Consider the following 17,065-nt stretch of genomic DNA (forward strand, 5'->3'; position numbering starts at 1 on the left):
TACAGATTTTATGTCCCCAATATGCAGGTGTTTCTTGTAAAATTGAAGGGAAAAATACTTTAAAATTCTATCAAAGTTTCTTGTTTTCTTTATAATAAAGATTATTGTTATTTATTTAGACAAAAAGTTTAAGCCTATGAAAGGAAAACAATAAAAAAGAAAGAAAGCTTTCTTAATACATTATAACTATTTTAAGATAACTGCAGCAGAAGCCAACCTGAGTACGTTGAGATCTGTTAGTTCATCCGTGCAAAGACCAAAGATGAGGTTTGTTTAAAGGGAATATCAGACAGTAATAATGTTGATAATGATATCAGACAGTAATTAATCCAAAAATACTCACAAGTAGCTCTTATAACTAAAAGACCCAAGTGGGTATCTTCAGCATATGCACACAACTCAAGATTACTTTTAATGTATAACGCGTAATATTAGGCAAAAAAAATTCATAAAACATAACTCCCCCTCTCAATTTTATTTGTCCATGGTACTAAAAATATATTTTTATTTCTTGTCCACTATACTAAATCAAGAAAAAATATTTTATTTCTTATTTAATCCTTATCATTAACTACTTATTTTTCAAATCATTTTTCAAGACTTTTGGAAATACTACTATTGTTATTATGGGTAAAATTATAAAATATATATTTCATTTATTATTTCTTAAGGTACATAAAAAGTCTAAAATGTACGACTAAAAGTAAACATAGGGAGTACTTATTAAAATATGGAGTATAATATGTGTCCGATTTTCACATTGAGACCCAATTAAATTCAGCTTCGCTTCGAAAAGTTCTATATTGAGATAAAATACTCCCTAACATGTAATTTAATATCTAGAACTCAAACTTGAAACATATAGTTAAAAATAAAGGAATAGTTATCCCTCCACTCCCAATATACTTTTCAAAAATCAAATCATATACTACAATTTTCCCGAAATAAAAAAATGAGTCTATCACCAAAAGAAAATCCCTATTATAGTGGCCATGTCACATTTTTTGTCATTAACTGGAAAAAGCACTTTGGGAAAGTGACTTAACTTAAGGAAAATCTCGAACAAGAACAAAATTTGCATAACCAAAACTGTTTCAGTGTAGGTGTTGTCCCGAAAAGCAAAGGGATCTTTCCTTTTTCCTTATTAACTTTTTTTTTTTTCCCCGAAAACGACGTTTCTGAAAATATTCAGCAATTGGAAAATACGTATGGTCTGTAATAAAAATAGATTCTTCTCGGTTTTAATCTAGTAGGGTAGTACTTTTTCTGTTTTTTGCTACTTAACTATTCTTCTCGATATTCAGTAGTGATCTTACACTTTATGTTAAATGTGATAGTTTCTAATTCTATTTGATTTGTAAGATTACAAGGCAAGAAGTTAGGAGAGTAGTTTCTGTTGCCTGCTGCCCCCTCTGTTCTCTACTTTCAATTTCGAGCATTAAACAATACATCATTTACAGAAAATCATTTAGTTTAGACTCAAATTAAGCTGACATTTGGATATAAATTTGGTTGAAACTAAAAAAAAAAAAGTTGTGTTGAAAAATAAATTTTGAACGTTGAAATTGTGTTTGAACATGTATTTTACTTGAGTAAAAGTTAAAAAAAAATTGAGTGAAAGAAAAAATTTCATCTACCAGTTTTTTGAAACTTGAATTATTATTTTTTTCAAAAACTGATCAAATTCCATGAACAAATAATGTTTTCAATTATAGATTTTTTAAAGTTTAAAAAATTTATATCCAAACGGGAACCGAATATTTTGCATGAACCTAAACTCTTACACAAATATCAAATACTATTGAACCACAAGCCATTAACAACGGAGTTTTCATTAAAAATATTTAAAAAAACTGAATTTGAAAATATTTTTTTCGTTTTATAGAAACAAATCAGACAAACACCTCTTTTGTTTTTGTATAAAAAGCACAACACTTGAGTTTGCGAACTCCATAGCAAACACCTCTATTTTTTTCGTGCAATATCATTCACATGCCGAACAGTTCGAAATTTAGAAGACGAAAAAATTGAGCGGAGAATGAGGACAGAGCATAATAATGTGATAACGTCCAAAGTAGTATCACATGTCACAAAAAATGAAAAAAGAGGTACTCCGTTGGTCACCGCAAAGACATGCACGTCAATGAATTGAGAGCAACCTCAAAAGTTGTCTATTTCCCTCTGTTGTAAAAGTTAGAAGAGACTCAGTATCAGATATGTACAGAATACAGAAATCCAGTGCTACTATATGTTACATCAGATTAGTCACGGATGTGCTTAGCTTGTGACTTGTGAAATACCGCTCCTTATGCGCCCTACCAAACGATCCCTAAGTGAAAATCAGCAATACAATAATACTTCTTCCGTTTTAATTTATATGAATCTATTTCTTTTTTAGTTTGTGTCAAAAAAATAATCATTTTTCATATTTGGAAACAATTTATCTTTATGCAATATTTTATGGCCACATAAAATATATGTGTCTCATTTTACACCACTAGTTCAAAGATCTTCTCTCTTTTTTAAAACTCTGTGTCCAGTTAAATAGGTTCATATAAATTGAAATAACATGAGTACTATTTATTGGGAGGGAATAGAACTGCTGGTTCGGTTCTTGTGATGCTTTTCATTTGGGAAGATCAAAATATAAGTTTACTTCACTTGATGCTTTTCTTAGCCCAAAAGCCAATACAAAAAAGAATAATAAGATGAGACATTCCATATATATACACATAAGCTAGAATTAACTCATATATATTGTCAGTAGTGACGGAAACAGAATTTTCAGCAATGAGATTCAAAAAATAAAAAAAAATAAAAATGAAAAAATTAAGAGAATTCAACATCTAATATATATATATATATATAAAACAAAAAAAATTTAACCTTATATGTACTGTATAATTTTCGACGAAGGAGGTTCAGAACCCCTTCCGCCCATAATGGACAATGTAACAAATTACTTATATATATCAGGCTATCAGCCCTTATTTAAAATCCAACCGTTCATAATTCTATATCAAACATAAGTTGGTAATTGAAGACTAAGGTAAGTAACATGTTACAACTAATTAGTATATATATATAACCTCATTTGTTTTGATATTTTTTTTCTTTACAGAACAAAAAGGTTGTTACAGAGAGGGTTGACTGTAACAGTCTCGTTTGTTCTGATATTTTTTTTGTTTTTATAGTGAATGGATGTTATACACCTATAACAGCATTTGACGTTTAAATATATTTTAGCCGTTATAGATCAAAATTATCCAAATATCAATTATTTTTTCTTTGCTAATGTTACATATAAAAAATAAAAATTATTCAAATTTAAAATCTCAAAAGATATGTGTATTTCACTAGTTAAATATTGAAGAAAGCTAATATATTAGTAATAAATTCATAAATAAATTATAAAGATTTAAACTCTAAGGCACATATTTAAAGTTACTTAGAAAAATAAATTCTTTCAAGATTAATGAAAAAACTTTGTAATTCTAGCTTGTTTCGTAGATTTAATTCTCTTACTAGCGAAATAACACTTGAATTGCTGAAGATTCGTATCCAAATTTTCAGCAAAAAGGTATCCAATAGCTTTTATTTGAAGACAATCTAAGAGCTTAACAGTTAAATCTTCTATCTAAATATGTTTTGCCATTTGTCAATGGAAAAGATATCACATACAATTCTTCAAAATCTTATGTCTTATGCAAAATAGAAACTTTGGGCAATGAAAAATATTGTGTGCCTATTTTTAGAATTATTATTAGTAACCTTAAAATTCTATATGGATGTTATAGAGGGGTAGTTTTACAAAAAGAGTTCTGCTATAAACATGGTTGTTGTTGTTACAGGTAAAAAACTGTTATATATAGAGAGGTAAAATATAACTTTAAAAATCGGTTAGGAGGAAAACTTGACTTTTATAGTGAATGACTGTTAAATAGGGATGTTGTTATAGAAATGTTTGACTGTATAAGTTAAATCACAATAGCTAGATAGATGAAATAGCAGATTTTGGGTTGCATAGTATAAGGCCTTCAGTATAATTGATTAGAATGGAGGCTGGTTTAATTCCCTTCATTTATCTACTTTCGTTGGAATAACTTCACATACTTTTGAGTTTTGATGGATAAGACAAAAGAGGCCCAAATTGAAGACATGGTAAATAGGTTTTGTACAAGATATTTGGTGATCTAAGTTTTAATTATATAAAAATTATATTACTCGTTCACGATTACATATATCATTGACATTTAACAAAGGTAAAGTTCATAAGAGAATCAAAGAGGTGGGAAAATATGTAATTAAAAATTATCCTTGGTTCTTTTGTGCACCTATGAGGTCTTTGTTTTGTATAGAGATTGAGTGTAGTTTGTAGATAACTATATTTTGGTGGAGGTTCTTTACTTTTTACTTGTATATTATAGTTTTTCCAAATTAATAAAATTATTTATCTTATCGAAAAGAAAATTCATAAATTATAATAACATGAGATGAATCATGGGGATAGGGGTCATTTGAATTCATTAAGTGAGGAAGATGGAAATAAGGTGCTGTGGCTTCAATTCAAAGAGGGGTGCACTAATTAGAGTAACTTAACTCGTACATCATTGCCAATTATATCAACAATTTTGTTATAACTCTTTATGATTTCTGTCTCATATCTTACTTAAGTTATTTTTGAATATTGGCATCAGATCATACGATATGTCAGCCAATATAATGGCTTCTTATGATGAGGGCATAACTATACCCCTTTTTTTGCAAATGTGGACCATCTTTTTGCAGTAGTTCAGAGATTCTAAGAGAGAATAACTGGGCACAAGAATAGACTTATTTTGTACTTAAAAGATAGTGAAGGAAAAAGGTGCTTGGAATCCCAGTTACTACTAAAGCAAATTTAGTCACTAATCAAGTACTCTTGTCTCTGTAATTCATTGCATTTTCTGTCAAGAAAGAGGATGTAGAGAGGGGAGAGGGTCCAAGATATATAAAAAGATAAAGATAAGAGACTAGTGCTTAACCCAATTTGTTTTTCTCTTCTCATTTTCAAGAGCTTTAATCAAATAACTATTTTAAAAGTTAAATGTACGTAGATTTTGAGTCGTGCCTTTATTGGTTGAGGGTAAACACCTGATACCACTAAATCCTTTATATATACAAAATGCCCAGAAAGGCTTTTATATATGCTAATGATCATGCGAAATTTTCCATAACTGAATATATAGGAGGCATGTTGTGCTGCTGCATCCCCTCAATATTGGGCGGCCCTCCCACTCCTGGTACGTTGGATCCAGCGCGCATACTGAGCGGTGCGAGAAGTACTTACGAGGTCGGTTGTTCCGCCTATATTTTCTATATATATATATATATCCTCTTGACGATTTCTCACCCACACCTCATGATACTTGGGGTCATATGGTAAAGTCTGCCCACAGATAAAAGGTTCGCCTGCAACAGGCACGACAAGGTAACATTCCTAATGTTAACTGATGATATACTTACATATTGTAAAAGAACAGGCACACATGATCCAGTGAACAAGGGACACAATAGCGTATAAGACACAGTCACACAGCTTTCCTAGTAGTTGCCAGCATCTGCTTCCACTTTGTATTGGTAACTTGGAATATAATCCATCTTAGAAGACATAGAATACCCTTTCGTTTGGTACGCAGACTAAATTATCCTAGAATTATAGTCCTAGGATTATAATCCCTCGACTAATTTATCCCACATAAGAGGTGGGATAGAATAATACCAGGTTTGATGGGATAAGGTGGCATAGGATAAGATGGGATATCCAGGATTAAGTTTGGGACAAAGTTTATACTATGTTTGGTCGGTGGTATAAATTTATCCCGGGATAAATTTATACCGTCAACCAAACATAGTATAAATTTAGTACCACACTTTATCCCACCTTATCCCGCGTACCAATCGACCCCACTGGGCTTCATTATGGTTCAGTCCAGTGCCAAAAACAGTGAAAGCTCATTCCAAGGCTATTTGGTCTGAACTAAAATTCTTGAACATTCTTCAAATTCCGTCTAGAATCACAAAATTAAATCAAGCATCTCCAAAGTTATAAATTTCAAATGCATAATAAGGATAATCAAAAAATTAATAAGTGATGTAGTGTCTAAAACTACAAAACACTAGGCTAGAGCTGATGCAGACGAGAGCAATATATACATGGAATTCCATACCTCCATTAACCTTATTTTCAACATCCTAGTAGGAATCAGGAAGCACGCACAGAACCCAGGGTAATTCTGCACAAATTAAGGTCAAAGAAAACAATACTTAGCCTTCAACTTCCTATGCAAGAAATTCTTAAATGACAACACAATCAGGAATAAGAAAAGATAGTACGAGTATTAACAATATTTTGTAGCTTATAAATGTGAAATTACTAACTGATATGGTGCAATTGACGACATTATAGGTTACATTAGACATCCACGGAAAAATGAACGACAATGTGAATAAACCATATAGTTCAGTTTAGAACATTTGAGTCAATGTTATATCTGAGAGATAGAAAATAGACAAATAGAAAGACGAGTTTTCTTTAAACCATGACATATGTCCTAATTATTTTCATCATTTTGCTAATAGGGGGGAAGCATTTCACAAGACTTGTTAACTGACAACAATTTGAACATACATTCAAATATTTTCAGAAATGCGGCTCAAATCCGATGTAAAAAACTGTATGCTCCAAAAGAAAGAAAAGAATGAAAAAAGAAAAAGAAAAATGAAGTCTCTAGATTGATCAATAAATAAGAATTTATTATCCTTGGATTAAAAAGTCTTAAGGAATTGAATAGTCAATAACAAAAATAGGCTTACCAAATTCAGATAGGAGAATGTTTGTTGACTAGCTGCTTGAAAGGAGAAAATACATTGACTTCTCTTCGCCGGTTCTGGTAGAGTTTCCCGTGGTATTGACGCATTTTGAAAAACGTTGAATTTGAAAAGTATAATCTAGTGCAGGCTGCGATCACAAGCTTGTGTGATAGCAACAGAGAGTAGGCTAGTGGAACAAGGACGTGCTCCTACAATCGCATGATATGAGCTGCGATTGTAGGGGCCGTAATCGCAAAATTGGCTTCGCAATCACAATGTTGCACTACCCTAGGACCAATAGTGTTTTGTCGCGATCATAAGCATAACTTATGCTATCACAGCTACAGTGATAGCATATACAAATCAGATTTTTGAATTTTTCAGATTTCGTAGAGATTTTTTAACCACAAAGTCTCAGGTAAAAGATAGTTTGACCCAGGGTCAATGTCTACCTTGTGCGGATAGAGAGGTTGTTTCCGGTAGACCCTCGACTCAAAGCAAGCATGCATAAAGAAAGAGTTCCACTTTATACATTTTTCAGAACGGCTGAAGCAAGAAGAGATGTTTTGAAATCAGAAAAAAACATGTCTTTTGTAAAGAATAGGTGCCTTCAAAATTTGTAATTTTTGTATAGGAGAAGCATGGTAGAGAATCTATTTCAGTATGTGGATTTTATAGAAGTTTCGAGAATGTAACTGTAACAGCTATGCTGTAATTTTGTATGCTTTTGAGAACCTCCTAGGTATTTATTTAATGAAATTTACTTCATCTTATATATAATATTTTAAAAAAAAAGATGATTCCGTCTTTGGTTGACCAAATAAGTAAAACAATTAGAAGATAGTCCCAAAGAAAATATGCACTTAGCTATTAGAAGCACCGAAAACACCAAAACTAGTGTCGAAAAAACTAAGCAATTAGCTATTCGCAGCAAGGAAAATACCAAAACTAGACACTATGTCAGACCTTAACGGTTGTTCCATAATTCCTACGTCTCCTCCCTTTCCCCTATAAAGTTTTCACCTAAAGGACATTATTGAAGGAGGGCCCTATATCTAACAATTACCCTAGCAAGGCTACACATAGGTGTTATTGGCACATTCCTGCCATGATTTCCATGTTCCTGGTGCTCTTTATTCTTACTCTGTCTAGAGACACAACACCCCCCTAAAGTACGACTCAAGAAGAGAAACAACGTGGAGTACCATTTAGCTTGAAGATGAAGAGACCAAGCACTTCAACCATATAACCGTCCTTGCAAAGAAACTGTTGTATCATGAAACAAAAAGGAAAAAAAGACTAACAAGATCTCCAAGCACATATGGTTCATAGATGTTCGTAATATGCAATGTCTTGCTGTATATTGGATAGAAGAAACAGAATTTAACAGCACTTGAGAAACATGCATAGGGAACTCTTACTAGTTAACAATTACAGGAATGTCTTCATCTAAGCTTTTCAACCTAGGTTGTTGTTGCATCCCCTGTACCTTCTAAAAGGGCCAAACTAGGCTTTCAATGTAGATCTTTGCCACAAAAAAAGCATAATAGTTGGTAACCCTTGGATATCTGATCGCGTCATCCTTTGGATTGTAAATCATGAAAACCGATCCAATCTCAAACAAAATTTCGCCTTCATTTGAAATACAAAAGGGTGGATGAAAGAGATACTCAGAATCAAAAGGACACTTGATGGTAAACATCTTTGTCCAAGATTCTTTAACCTCATAGTCCTTCATAACCCATATATCCGTATGAGTCTTCCGACTATTACAAATCACAGAAAGATCACCTCCCAAGACTCCTAGGCACGGACTAAAATCAAAATCTCTTTCTCCATAGCAGGGTTTCTCCACCTTCGCCCATTTCCCATCAGCTACATCAATAGAAATGATGTCCCAACCGTTATAAGAAGGAAAATCGCGAGAGGTAGCATTAGCCCAATGAAGCTTCCCATTCACAAATATACCCTACTTAATGAAGAGCATCCCAATTTGAAAATCATCCATACTTCTCCAAGAATCACTATCTAGACTATATAATTTGACCTCAACATTATGCAAACTGTTATAACTCATATTGCGGCAAATACCCACTACCTTTTAATCATCATGAAGCACATCATATCCAAAACCAAACATGAAATAGTAACCAGCAACACCAGAATCAGGCAATTTCTTAAACTTCCTAATTGAAGGATTCCAGATAAACAAGTCATTTTCCTCAATGGCAAGACAAATCAACCCATTAACAGAACCCACAATCTCAACAGATTTTCGGGGTTTTCTCATAGGATAATCCAAGTAAGAAGCCCTAGTAAAAGATTGATAAAGTAAAGAACTAAGGGAACAGTCATTAAGATTGTACTCAGGTGGATCTAACCTCATCATAAGCCTATGGTGGATGTAGTCCTTGTTATTAGCTAGAGATTAAAGCAAACCAAGATTTTGAAACACACCTGAATTTTAAAAGGGATTTCACTGGTAGCCTTGAGAGGATTTCGTTGATCAATTCTGTAGGCAGAATAGGGATTTTAAAGCTTGAATCTGAAGTGAAAGAACGATGACCATTGTTAGTCAGTTTGCTCCATTTTGGGTGTAGACGGGAGCCAGCATCTCCCACAGATTCCATAGGGGTTGCAGAAATAGTTAACAGCTTTTGATGTTTTCGACTTTTCTGGACGTCAGATTGCTCTTGAAATTTTAAAGTCGGCTATTTATAAAGCTGCAAGCATTTAAAGTTCATAGGTCAGCCTTTCAAATATATGATAAATGTATCTCACTTTTTTCGACACTCACTTTTGGTCTTCTATAATTTTCAATTGCAAATCTTCTACATTTACTCAAGTTTGACTCTTCAAATTTGTAGATACAATTTTTGACTTATAAAGTAGGGGTGTACAAAGAGGTGGAGTTGATATGACTCCTTAAAAGAAAAAAGAGATGGGTATATAGTTACGAAGTCCTTGAGTTAAAAATGAAATTACTTTTTTACCCTTCCTATCTTAAGACCCTATTTAATTACAAAAAAAAACCAGACAAAGCACATAAGAAACGGTGGCAACTTTTGGTAATTTGAAGAAACCATTTCAGTTTGGAAGAAACATGAAACGTTCTGAACCAATAATTCTCTTTATTCCATTGGCTAGAAACATAGATTTCGGGAATTGGAATAGTTTCGTTTTGTCAAATGTGACTTGTGTGTAAAATTTGAGGTCAATCGGACGTGATTTGATATGTTTCGGCATCGGTTGTGGAAGTTTGAAGTTCAAAGTTCATAGATTTCGATTTGAGGTGTGATCCGTCGTTTTGATATTGTTATATGTGTTTTGAGGCCTCGAGTAGGTCCGTATTGTGTTATGGAACTTGTTGGCATGTTCGGACGGGGTCCCGAGAGGTTCGGGTGAGTTTCGGACGAGGTTCGGATCATTTCATTGTATTTTTGGATTTTTGCTAAGCTGTTGGTTCTGGTGTGATCGCACCTGCGGCTGGTTTGCGCAAGTGCGATGATCGCAGAAGTGACAGAGGAGTCGCAGAAGCGTGAAGGGGAGCTGGGCGTGAGGATCGCAGGTGCGGATGCTTGGACGCACTTGCGCAACCGCAGATGCGATTCAAGTGCGCAGAAGCGCGATCGCAGAAGCGGCTTAAAGACCGCACGTGCGAGGGATTGTTGGGTCAGTTGTTTTCGCAGAAGCAAAATTTTACCGCAAAAGCGGTGGTCGCAGATGCGACAAATTGCCCGCAAATGCGGAATCGCTGGGCAGAAGCTATATTATCGAGGGTTTTGGTTCTTTCTTCATTTTGGGAGCTATGGAGATCAGATTGAGACGATTTTTGGAGCAATTTTCATCACAAGGATTGGGGTAAGTATTTTCTACTCAGTTTTGGTTATATTTCATGAATATACCTTCATTTTTGGTAATTGGATTGTGAATTTTAAAGAGTAAATTGGGGGTTTTGGCCTAAAGTTTCATAATATGAATTTTTGAGTTTTGAATATCGATTTGGAGTCGGAATTGAGTGAAATTAGTATGGTTAAATTTGTAATTGGATGGGTTATCGGATTTTGTGAGTTTCGTCAGATTCCGAGATATGGGTCCCACGGACGATATTTGGAGTGTAATTTCGGATTTTGTGATAAAATATTAGTATTTTGATATGGAATTAATTCCTATAAATTGTGTGGACTGAATCAAATTTATTGTGGCTAGATTCAAGCCGTTCAGGAGTTGATACGTGCAGAATGGAGTTTCTGGAGCATTGTTTAGCTTGCTCGACATTGGATTCGTCTTGTTCGAGGTAAGTAACTCTTCTAATCTTGGAGCTGAGGGTATAAACCCTGAATATACGTATTATGTGAATTTTTTGGAGGTGACGCACATGCTAGGTGACGGGCATGTGTGCGTGCACTATAAAAATTATGTAGTAATTATTCCGTAAAATTTTGTAGTCAAATAATCTTGGCATTTTCCATGCAGTTTTATGTGTTAAAGAAATTGAGCTGGGAATCATATTAAAAATTATGCTAAGGCTATGTGCTAGTATTATTGAGACCCAAAGATATCATATTTCTGTGAATTATTTGTTTAAATTAAAATTTCACACTCAGTCATATTCATTTCATTGCATATCATATCTTAGACTCTATTGTTATTTATTGATGCATCATATCATCATTTTGGGCTAGTTTCATGACATTGTGAGCCCGAGAGACTGGAGAGGTTGATGACTAAGTGAGGCCGAGAGCCTGATTGTAAGGATATTTATGGGATCGGGTTGCACGCTGTTGATACCCAATTTTGCCCTCATATTTTAAATAAGCATATATACTTTCAAATGTATTCTGAGAGTGTGAGTACATGAGTTCGTCCCTGAGATACATTGCATTGATATGCACACATGACATACATGCATAGAGATGTATTTTCCTCATGCTGTACTGTATCACGTCATTCATGACTTCTCACACATATTGGCATATGGGCATAGTGATGCATTTTTCACTGTATATCTGGAAAGAAAACGAAACATCTTATTTATTGTGGAAAGGATTTTTGGGAAAAATTACGGTTTTCAAACTTACCCATATTTTTGGCAACAACGGTAAACGATTTGAGTTTTTCACTGATATACTTGAAAGACAGAACTATTTTTCAGAAATCATGATTTGGTTGAGCATTTTATTTCTAAGTTATTTCTGGTATTACTTGTTTTATATTGTTATGAACTATTGTTGGTTATGGAAGTTGGACTCTAACCTTGGTACAAGCTCGTCACTACTTTCAACCTAAGGTTAGGTTTGTTACTTATTGAGTAAATGGGGTCGGTTGTACTCATACTATACTTCTGCAACTTACGTGCAAATGTTGGCTGCTGATGTTGTTGTGTTCGTTGGGAGCTGGATCTGAAGATGTACCTGCGTTCCGGTTGTTGCTGCCTCTTGTTCATGGTAGCCTTAGATTCATAAAACTCTGTTTATGTACCTTTCGAACAAATGATGTATTTATTTCATACCATCTTTGTATACTCTATTCTTAGAAACTCATGATTTGTACTACCAATCCTTGGAAAATGTATAAAATTCAGTAAATTACTATCGTTTATTTGTCTTGTTAATATCATTGGAATTGGATAGTTACTAGTTGGCTTACCTAATGGGGTTGGGTTAGGTGCCATCACGACTAGTGGATTTGGGATCGTGACACTAATTAACAAGAATCAATTTAATTATTTTTCACAATCATCATATAAGTAAGATTATTTTCAAATTGACAAATCTCATAGGATACATCAATTTGTTTTGATAAGAATCGCATTAGCGTACGGCGAAATTGGTTATAATAGTATTAAGAGTAAAATTCGTAAAAACAAAAACTTGAAGCAATAGGAGAAAACAATAGAATACAAACTATATTTTGAACGAGTAGTTAATTATTATTATTTTACAAATGACAATTCCCCTTATGTTTTATATTAAATTGTTTGTTGTAAAAATATAAGTCATTTTGACTTTACGTTTCCCCTTATCAATTTTTTCTATGAGCATAACATCAACCTCTTCATTCCCAAAATGACAGAGAAATTCAATTTTTCTAATTTATCTTATTTTGATAAATCTTTGTTGATAAAAGTATTTATATGTTCTTTTGTCTGAGGGATGATTTATGTTGCAAATCCACTGTGTGATGATCTTGAGATTCATGCTAAATATAGGGATGACATATTCAGTAGAGGAATTAACCCAAATAGCCGCCCCACCTAACTACTTAAATTAAAAATAACTGATGGAGGTATAATATATACATAAATTATATATTTTAGATGTATAATTGTGTATAATCAATGAATAAACTATATATATGGTTAGAAAAGAATAACAACGAATATGGCCGGCTATTTATGTAAAAATTCCTTAGTAGTATGCTTATCTCCTAGCCGAATAAAAAATAATCAAAAAGCTATCATAATTAACTATGTTAAAAAGATCATGGTTATTTCAAATTGAGGGATGTTAATTTTGTTTTTTGGAAGAATCATATCTATACTTGAAACTTGATTTATTGTTTTGGGATTATCGGATTAAATAATATTTATATTTATATATTATTCTAAAATTGATGAACTTTTGTGAATTTGGTGTCTTTTGAGAGAGAAGCACAATCTATTACTCCTTTTGTCCCAATTTATTTGATGAACATTTTATATACATAAATGATATTACTTTAAACTTTTTATTTTACCCTTAATTAAATAATTTATACCCACACAAATATTTATAATTTATTTAAATCACAAGTTTCAAAAAAAATCTTTCTTTTTTAAACTTCATGCCCAGTTAAAGTGCATCACGTATATTATGAAGGAAAAAATCATACTTAGCATTATACTTGAATTTAATGTTTATGTGTAGGATTCATATTATAGGTTAAAGATGAGCCACATTATTCGTCTTGCCAATGCTACAAGAGAGTAAATATTAATATATCACTTTTTTTGTCAAGATTGATAAGAAAAGCGAGAACACTTTTTTTGTCAAGATTTATAAGAAAAGCGAGAACATGAAGGAGTTTAATTGTTCAAAATATGCATGAACTTGAAGATATTGATGCGAAGTAATTGAGGAACCAGATAAATCAGTCATGATATTATTGAAGAGGACGAACAATTACCATACGACGATCCACACTTATCCTTATATAAACTCATACTTTATTTTTTCATGTATATTATTAACGCAAAGTTTTAATTATAATAATATGATATTATTTTATAAAATCATATACTACATAATTTGGTATACGCGTGCAACGAGCGAAACTAGTTTTACAAAAAAACTGAGATGCCGATAGATAAATATCCTTGTATAAAAACTAATGCGTAGTATCTTTTTATATTAATGTACTAGAACAGGAAATTACAAAGTTTATACACAGATTTTCAAGTTTTTGGAATCTTCGAAAAACCCCTATTATGATGCAAATTTTTGAAGTCTTTACATTTTCAAAACTAACTTATTATGGTTGCATGTGCGTTGTATTTGTATTTCAAAGCTACTATAGTTATAATTCTATTTTTATGCTCTTTTTTCAATACTATGATTAATCTTTCTAGAAAGGGGTACTAGGAGAAACAAAACCATTTCATCAGGTTTCCGCCAGCAAGGTTGAAAACACCTTAAACATTAGTACAATTAAATTTTTATTAGACCAGTTCTGTTATACGTACGATGGTTTCATTGGCGTCTATAATCTATATCTAAATGATTCCTCTTTTCTTGTTAGTATTAAGTTGTTGCGTATATAGCTGAGATAAGATAAATATAGGACCTTCATATCAAAGATCTTCAATAAATGTGACATAGTAAATTTTTCCATGTAGAGAAAGAATAATCATTTGGTAATCCAATATGCCATATGTTTTTACATCGGAATTAAATTTTGAACTTAGGAATTCATGAGTTTTCCTAACCTTCAAAATGAGAATTATTAGAGTTATCCCAACAATGGACTTAGTGGCTAACAAATAAGGATTTGGACTTAGACGGTTATGCTAAACAAAAACTGAAACGACTACGATAGTTTAACCATTTACCAAAGGATTGACTTTGATTTGACTAAAATACATCGTCGGGAGATGATTTCGCAAAACATAACACGAAATTAATGCTCGCTAGCCAAAGATAGTATAGTTATGATTATATAGTCTCCATAGAGATTGGATTTAAATAATGTTCAAGTAATTTCTAGCTTAATGCTATTCAAGATGATCAACTGATTAACACGTTGGTTGGGATGATTAATAACTAAAATTAACTATGAACTAAAATAATTAACAATTGATCACTAGAAGACAACAGTTGAGCAACACTGAAATATCAATGGGAGAAATAAGGGTCGTGACAGGATAGGTGCAAGATAGCTATTTGGGATCCAACTCTAGTTCAATTCACTCTAATTTTCTTATGATTCTCACAAATTCAATCGATGATTAGTTCAAACGTGTAGTCAAGACTAATATAAGCACCGTAAAAATATGCAAGCATGCGTTAATGGATTGGTTTTCAGGAAAACTGTAATGACCCAACTAGTTATTTTAACTTTTAGAACCTCGTTCCCTTAAATAAAACTCCCCAAATATATTTTTAATAATTTATGACTTGAGGGGATGGTTGGTTCGGGATTTGGATGTGTTTGGGTTGAAATCGGAACACTTGGTTCCTTAAGTTAGCCTTAAAAGGCCAAGTTTGACTTTGGTCAACATTTTGAGCAAACGGAGTCGGATCAGTATTCTGACAGTTTCGGTAGGTCCGTATCATGATTTGAAACTTGGGCGTATGCCCGGAATTAAATTTCGAGGTCCCTAACCCGAGATATAGAATTTTGATGAAACAATTAAAACATTTAAGTTCAAATAGTGACCAGATGTTGAATTATGTGCAAACGACCCCGCAATAGAATTTTGATGATTCCAACAGCTCCGTATGGTAATTTTGGATTTAGGAGCGTGATTGAAATTTTATTTGGAAGTCCATAGTGAAATTAGCCTTGAAATGGCTAAAACAAGAATTTAAGTTTTGAAGTTTGACCGGGGAGTTGACTTTTTGATATCGGGGTCGGATTTCGATTTCGGAAGTTGGGGCATGTCCGAAATGTTAATTATGACTTGTGTGCAAAATTTGAGGTCAATCAGACTTGATTTGATAGGTTTCGGCATCAGTTGTGGGAGTTAGAAGTTCAATAGTTTATTAGACTTGAATCGATGCACAATTCATGGTTTCGATATTGTTTGATGCGATTTGAGGCCTCGAGCGAGTTCGTGTTGTGTTTTGGGATAGGTTGGTATAATTGAACGGGGTCCCGAGGGCCTCGAATGTGTTTTGGGGTGGTTTCAGATCAAATTTGGATGAAAAGTTGCTGGTTTGCTGGTTCTGGTTTTGTTCTTCGCGAACGCGAAGGGAGTCTCGCGTCCGCGAAGAAGGAAAATTGTGGCTGCTATTTTGTGCTTCGCGAATGCGAAGAGGAGTTTTAAGGCCGCTGGGTTTTGGCCTTCGCGAACGCGAGGTGTAGTTCGCGAACGCGGAGGGATTGACTGAGGAAACTACGTGAACGCGAAGGGTCAATCGCAAACGCGTAGAAGAAAGGAGTAGATAGGCCTAAGGCTATTTGGCCTACGCGAACGCGATGCCTTGCATGGATAGGCCTTCGCGAACGCGACACTGGTCACGCGAACGCGAAGGAAAAATACTGGGGCAGGAACATTTGGCCTTCGCGAACGCGAAAAAGAACGGTTCTGGGCAGTGTTCTGTTAAAGACGGGGGTTGGACTCATTTCCACTCTATTTCTTCATGGGAGCCGATTTTGGGGACGATTTTTGAGCACCCTTTACACCACCAACCATGAGGTAAGTGATTCCTATTAGTTGTGAGTTAAATACAAGGTTTATACATGGATTTAGACATGAAAATTTGTAAAAATTTGGAGTTTTGAAGAAAAACCTAGAAATTGGTATTTTGATTTTTCACCACGAAAATGGTTATGGAATTGGATAGAAATGATATATTCAAGTTCTTGAGATTATGGGTAACGTTTTCATCCGAAAATTTCCAAAATCCGAGCACGTGGGCCCGGGATGAATTTTAGAAATTTTACCATTTTGGATAGAGTAATTTATTTAATAGATGAATTTTGAATTATTGAACATATATTAATTATTTTA

At 33.5% G+C, this 17,065-nt stretch overlaps 1 pseudogene; it reads right to left on the reverse strand.

Moving 5' to 3' along the window:
- Positions 1-6,175: 6,175 nt before the first annotated feature.
- LOC107797886 (F-box/kelch-repeat protein At3g23880-like) lies at positions 6,176-9,759 on the reverse strand (annotated as a pseudogene).
- Between the last annotated feature and the right edge of the window lie 7,306 nt (positions 9,760-17,065).

This window comes from Nicotiana tabacum, chromosome 19 (assembly GCF_000715075.1).
Source record: "Nicotiana tabacum cultivar K326 chromosome 19, ASM71507v2, whole genome shotgun sequence".
In the NCBI taxonomy this organism is placed as follows: Eukaryota; Viridiplantae; Streptophyta; class Magnoliopsida; order Solanales; family Solanaceae; genus Nicotiana; species Nicotiana tabacum.